Source organism: Lygodium microphyllum, chromosome 8 (assembly GCF_053477565.2).
Source record: "Lygodium microphyllum isolate KBCC chromosome 8, Lygodium_microphyllum_v1.1.10, whole genome shotgun sequence".
Classification (NCBI taxonomy): domain Eukaryota; kingdom Viridiplantae; phylum Streptophyta; class Polypodiopsida; order Schizaeales; family Lygodiaceae; genus Lygodium; species Lygodium microphyllum.
Window position 1 is genome coordinate 73,489,911 of NC_141142.1, and position 6,515 is coordinate 73,496,425.

Below are 6,515 nucleotides of genomic sequence, written 5' to 3' on the forward strand. Positions count from 1 at the left end.
TAAGAGACAGGTAGTGTTTTTGGTAACAGTCAAGCATGATAATCAAAAAGATCCTATTACAAAAAAATTAGTATTGCATCTAGGAATAAACCCTATATCTCTTCTCAAAAAGTGCTTCATCCCCTCCTATTTGAATAAAAAATCTCCCCAATCAGAGCTATACTTTGAAATTTATGCCCATTTTTGTGCACTAAGGTCACTGTGGATAGAGTGCAGACCACTCCAAGATAGACACAATAATTCTATTGCAAAAAATCGTGATCATTTTCTGTCACAAAGATTAATAGCTCATCTCAAAGAGGACTTTGTCCCCTATGATTTGAGTAAAAAACTCACCAATCGGAGTTTTCTACCAAAAGTTACACCCCATTTATTGACAAGAGGTCCTATGGACTGCATCTAGATGGCTGGCTAGAAAGGCAAAAGTAAGGTCCATGAGGAACTCCAAAGGGATGAATTGACAACTTGTTGGATGAGTTGAAAGGGGCATGCTTTTTCACTAAGATTGACTTACACTCTAGCTACCATCAAATTTGTATAAGGGAGGGAGATGAGATCAAAACGGCCTTCAGGATTGATCGTAGGCTTTATTATTTTCTAATTATGCCTTTTGGGTTGACTAACGCCCCACCCACATTTTAGAGCCTCATGAACAAAATCCTTCAACCTTTTTGTTCAAGTTTGTGCTTGTTTTCTTTGATGATATCCTCATTTATAGCAAGTCACCAAAGGAGCACTTGACACATGTCAGAAGGGTGTTTGACATATTGAGAGAGCATTGACTCTTTGCTAAGGAGAGCAAATGCACTTTCATGCAGACATATGTGAAGTACTTGGGAGATATTATGAGCAAAAATGGCATACAAGCTAATTCGAAGGAGGTGCAATGTGTTAGGGACTGGCCCGCTCCATCCACCACCACTTCATTGCGTGGATTACTTGGTCTTTCTTCATTCTATAGATGCTTCATTAAGCACTATGCCACTATTGTAGCACCTTTGACTAATTGATTAAAAAGGAGTCATTCTTTTGGGATGCCATTGCTGATCATATCTTCAAGTAGTTAAAGGACATGCTTACTTCTGTCTCCATCCTTGTCTACCCTAACTTCTCTAAGGTATTTACTTCCGTCTCCATCCTTCAAGTAGTTAAAGGACATGCTCCAGTGGCTCAGAGAGCTTGGATGATGAGCTTGATATTCCTTCTGTCAGGACACCAGGTATACAGAGAGCTCATAGTAATGTAAAGGCTCCATTGAGTGATCCGATGGTATGCAGATCTAGCAGGGTCAGATACCTTGTTAAAAGATTTGGTTTTGAAGGTTATGCAGCTCACCATTATGCTTATATGGTGAAACTAATTGAGGATGTTGAGCCCACATGTTTTGAGGAGGCTGTTGGTCATGCTCATTGGGATGCAGCAATGGATGAGGAGATGGCTGCATTAGAGACCAATAAGACTTGGGATCTGGTATCATTGCCGAAGGGCAAGAAAGATATTGGATGTAAGTGGGTTTATAAGATTAAGCACAATGCAGATGGTTCTATTAGTAGGTACAAAGCTAGGCTGGTTGCAAAAGGCTATGCCCAGACATATGGCATAGATTATGAAGAAACCTTCAGTCCAGTTGCTAGGATGGCAACTGTCAGATGTGTGATTGCTTTGGCAGCAGCCAAAGGTTGGAGGTTGCAGCAAATGGATATGAAGAATGCATTCTTGCATGGTGATTTGCAGGAAGAAGTGTATATGGAATAGCCAGCAGGTTATGAAGATTTAAAGCATCCCACGTATGTGTGCAGGTTGAAGAAGGCGCTCTATGGGCTCAAGCAAGAACCTAGAGCATGGTCTGACAAGATCAGAGAGTATCTTGTCAATATTGGCTTTTATGTTTCTAATGTTGATCACTCACTTTATGTGAGAAAGGGAGATGCAGGTTTGGTCATCATAGTCATCTATGTGGATGACTTGATTATTACAGGTGATAGTGATAGTGGGATTGCTAAAATCAAGGACTTTTTGAAGAAGAAGTTTGAGATGAAGGATTTAGGTGAGCTAAGGTACTTCCTTGGCATTGAGGTGGTCAGATGCGATGATGGTATATGGCTGTCCCAAAGACAGTATGGCTTGGATATGTTGTCCAAGTATGGTATGATAGCATGCAAACCACTTACAGTCCCGTTGGAGCAGAATGTAAAGTTGAGTGGTGATGTTGGGGATGAGATAGAAGACCCTACTATATTCAAGAGGATAGTGGGGAGTTTGATCTACATGACCATTACAAGGCCAGACTTGAGCTACAATGTTGGTCTTGTGAGTCAGTTTATGCAAGTACCTAGAAAGCCACATTTGGATGCAGTCAGACGCATATTGAGATATGTGAAGTCCACATTACATTATGGACTTTTCTATGAGGCAGGTACATATGTACAGGTATTTGGATACACAGATGCAGATTGGGCTGGTAGTATGTCTGATAGAAGATCTACCAACGGATACATGTTCTCTCTTGGTAGTGCAGCAGTTACTTGGAGCAGCAAAAAGCAATCTACAGTTGCTTTGTCGAGTACAGAGGCTGAGTATAGAGGTGCTGCTGTTGCAGCATGTGAGGTAGTATGGCTACAAAAGTTATTGGTTGATTTAGATGTGCAGGTGGAAGGTCCAGTTGTCATTTATTGTGACAACATGAGCAGTATACAGTTGGCTAGAAACCCTGTGTTCCATGCCAGGACAAAACATATTGAGGTACACTACCACTTTGTGAGAGAGAAGGTACTAGCAGGTGAGATTGATTTGGTGTATATCAGCACACATGATCAGATAGTTGACATCTTCACAAAGGCATTGGGTATAGAGAAGCTTCAAAAGTTTCGAAGCTTACTTGGAGTTGCAGAGATGCAGTTGAGCTTGAGGGGGAGTGTTGAGATGACAAGCTCAACACATGCGGACATTAATGATGGACCGCTTGGTTAGATGGGTCCACACGTCTACACTTAGCACGTCGGTGGTTATTATGACTCTCACATAGCCACTGACTCATTACTTATTATATTCAGATTGTTACACCTATTTACAGCTGGCATAGTCATAGCGCCAGTCGACTAGTGTATTCGGTTATGCATTGTTTGACTTAGTAGGCCATTTTCCTTTATGTTGTATCTTATCTATACTTTGTGTACATTGTAAAGTGTGTGGAAGAAGAAGAAGAAACCAGCAAGAAAATGTTTTGGCCTCCATCTCTCTTCTTGTCTCTTGAGTGAGCTTCTCCTTGTGCATTCTGTGTGTGTTTGGCGCAGCATCTTGAGCAAGTCCCCCCACCACACGATTCTTGACATATGGCAGCTGCTTCCAAGTAAAAAGTTACCACTGAACCCTCTAGTACTTCTTGACTCAGTGCACTTTGACTCCTAAGCAAAGGTGATGGGTGGCAACATTAGAAAACTACGACTTTGACATTTCTCACACTCGAGGCAAATATAATATCATGGTTGATTCACTTTGTTGGATGTGGGCATGTAGAGTATCCTCTATTTTGGAGTTGCATAGTGATTGGATTGAAGAGCTTCAAGAAGCTTGCTCATTAGATGATCACTTCATCCATATCTTCCAGAAATTACAGCATGCGGTTATGGCTAAAAACTCCCAATATCACCTCAAGCATACCCTTATTTGGTCCCATGGCAAGATTTTCATCCCACACACTTCCCCCTTCATGTAGAAGATCATGGAAGAGATTCACTCTTACCCCACTACTAGTCACTTGGGTGTTTTCAAAACATATGATAGGATTGCCAAGAGCTTTCATTAGAAAGGCTTATGGAGGGATGCCAAGGAATTTCTGACCAAATGTGTTCCATGCCAAGAAAACAAGGAGAATATACTCCGGCCTGTTGGCCTCTTGCAGCCCCTCCCTATTCTTGAAGGGAAATGGACTCATATCACAATGGACTTCATCACTGGCCTCATCGTGACCAAGAAAGGGTGGAATAGTATCTATATGGTAGTTGATTGCCTCATCAAAGCTACCCACTTTATCCCCACTAAGACCCAATACACTGCTTCTCAGGTGGTCACTCAATTTATGGAATATGCCTTCAAGTTGCATGGCTTACCATAAGTCATAGTACATGATCAGGATGCTAAGTTTATGAGCAACTTTTGGTAGATAGTTTTCACATCCATGGGTACCAAGCTTGCTCCATCCACTGCATACCAACCTCAGGCTGATGGCCTAACTAAAAGAGTGAATAAATGGTCTGAGACATATTTGAGACACTTTTGTCATGATGTACAACATAGTTGGGATACGTGGCTCCACTTGGCTGAGTTTGCCTATAATAACTCCACCTATTCTAGCATTGGAATTTCCCCTTTTGAGGCCTTATATGGGTATAAGGTTCCCCTCCCTACAATCTTATTGAATGATAAGATAAACCCTTAGAGTTAGATTGGTGCCCAGCCACCATTGTCAATGATTTTTCCCACTTCCAAGAGGCCCAATGGACTAAAGACTAGCTGGTTATGCCCCCATGTGACCACCCTCTGCCTGCAAACTGCACACTATTTTAGATCAATTTTGTACTTATCCAAATCTCAGGCATGTGTATTCTACCTAGGCTAAAAGTACTCGCCATAAGATTCATTCGACATGTTGCACACTCCATTTGGAGCAACCTATACCAAAAGTTATGGCAATTTTACCTCAGCAGGACGGTCATGGACAACATACTGTCCCTAGTCTTTATCCACCCATTTTCATTGTAATATGGCTTAGAGCAGTACTCTGCACCCCCTCCCTAAACCCACCTATCACTCCTCTCTAGTTCACTTTGTTTTTTAGGGCAAAAACCTTCAGGATGGGAATGGATTGTAACAAGCGGGATACATAGAAACTAGGGGTTAGACACCCAGTCACACTGACCGGGGTATATAAGGTGTAAGACTTCCAGATTAGGGCAACTAGTTATTATCAAGAATATACTCTTCACCTTCACCTTCACCTTCAGCTTCCATGGCTTCCTCCTTCCTTTTCTCCTCCTTTATATCTTTCTCTCTCCTCTTCTAGTCTTCTTTTCTCATCTTCTTGCTCTCTTTCTCTCTCTTCAGCTCTTCTCCTATCTCCTCTTAGCTTCATTCATTACATAATTGCTTACCAACTCCAACTCTCCAACACCATGAAGATCCACCCAAGCTTCCATGTTTCCTTGCTCGAGCCATACCATAGCTCACCACTAAGGGGGGAGAGATCTAATCCCCCACCGCATGTCTAGATTGAAGATCATGAAGAATTTGAGGTTGAGCATGTCCTAGACTCAAGGATCTCCCAAGGAGGTCGACTGAAATACCTTGTTCAATAGAAAGGATATGACACCAATGATCACACTTGGGAACCTGCAGAATATCTCCAAAAATCACCTCTCAAAGTTAAAGAATTTCACAAGAGGAATCCAATGAAACTTGGACCAAACCATCGAGCCACTCCTCGTGGAACTCATTGCTAGAGGAGGGGGTAATGTCACGGTCATGACACGATCAAGTGTACAGTGTTGTGGTGTTGCATGTCCACACATGGAAAAACTACAGAATCTCTACAAGATTTACAAGAAGCAGGGTTGGTTTACTAGAATAATCCAAAATCTCTAGTACCATGTTTAGATGACTTAATTCTCACTTTAGATGGATCCAAACATATACTTTGACTTATTTTGAAGGGAATAAGTCATCCAAGAGAAAATATAGAGAAAAATAATGCGACTTATGAAAATCAATATTTTCACCTATTTTTGATGGATTTTTGTAATTTTGCCCACACAAGCTTGTCAACTAGATGAGTTTTGATTGTTTTGAGTACCTGGATGTCTATATTCGGAGTTCATATGATGAATTCATGATCCAAACAAGTTGCAGATAGGCACAAAGCAGAAAAAAAATGAAAATAGTGAAAAGCAGTAAAAAAAAGTATAAGCTTTAAAGCTAAATGCCTTAAGCTTTAATGAGTGAAAGGGAGTGGAGAAAAACTATAAAAGGGAGGACAAGGAGAGAAGGAGGGCCATCATCAAATCAAGGGAGAGAGGCTAGAGGTTGAGCTTGAATTCCTCATCTTCTTCGAGGACCTTCATCGAATTTTGGAGAGAAGGCTTGAGGACGAGCTTTAAACCCCTTGCCTACATCGAAGTTTCCATCATCGTGAGTGGCTATGAAGATTGATGCTCCTCGCCTGCCTTGAATATCTTTCTACAAATCATAACATCTCACCTTCTTCTCTTCTCTCTCAGTTTGAAATCTATGAACCTGTATTTTGCCTATTTTTTTAAATCAAGAATTTGTTTTCCTCATTCAAAATTCTTATGAATAAGATTTATTTTGTTGAGTTCTTCTCTCATCTCAAAGCATTCCTACGGCGATCTGTTCACGAACCCCTACGCTTATTATTTCGTTTGCGACATCTTGTGAACCCGACGTGAAAGCATCTCTTTTTCTGATCGTTGAGATGGGAGACTCTTCGAATACTCCACCCG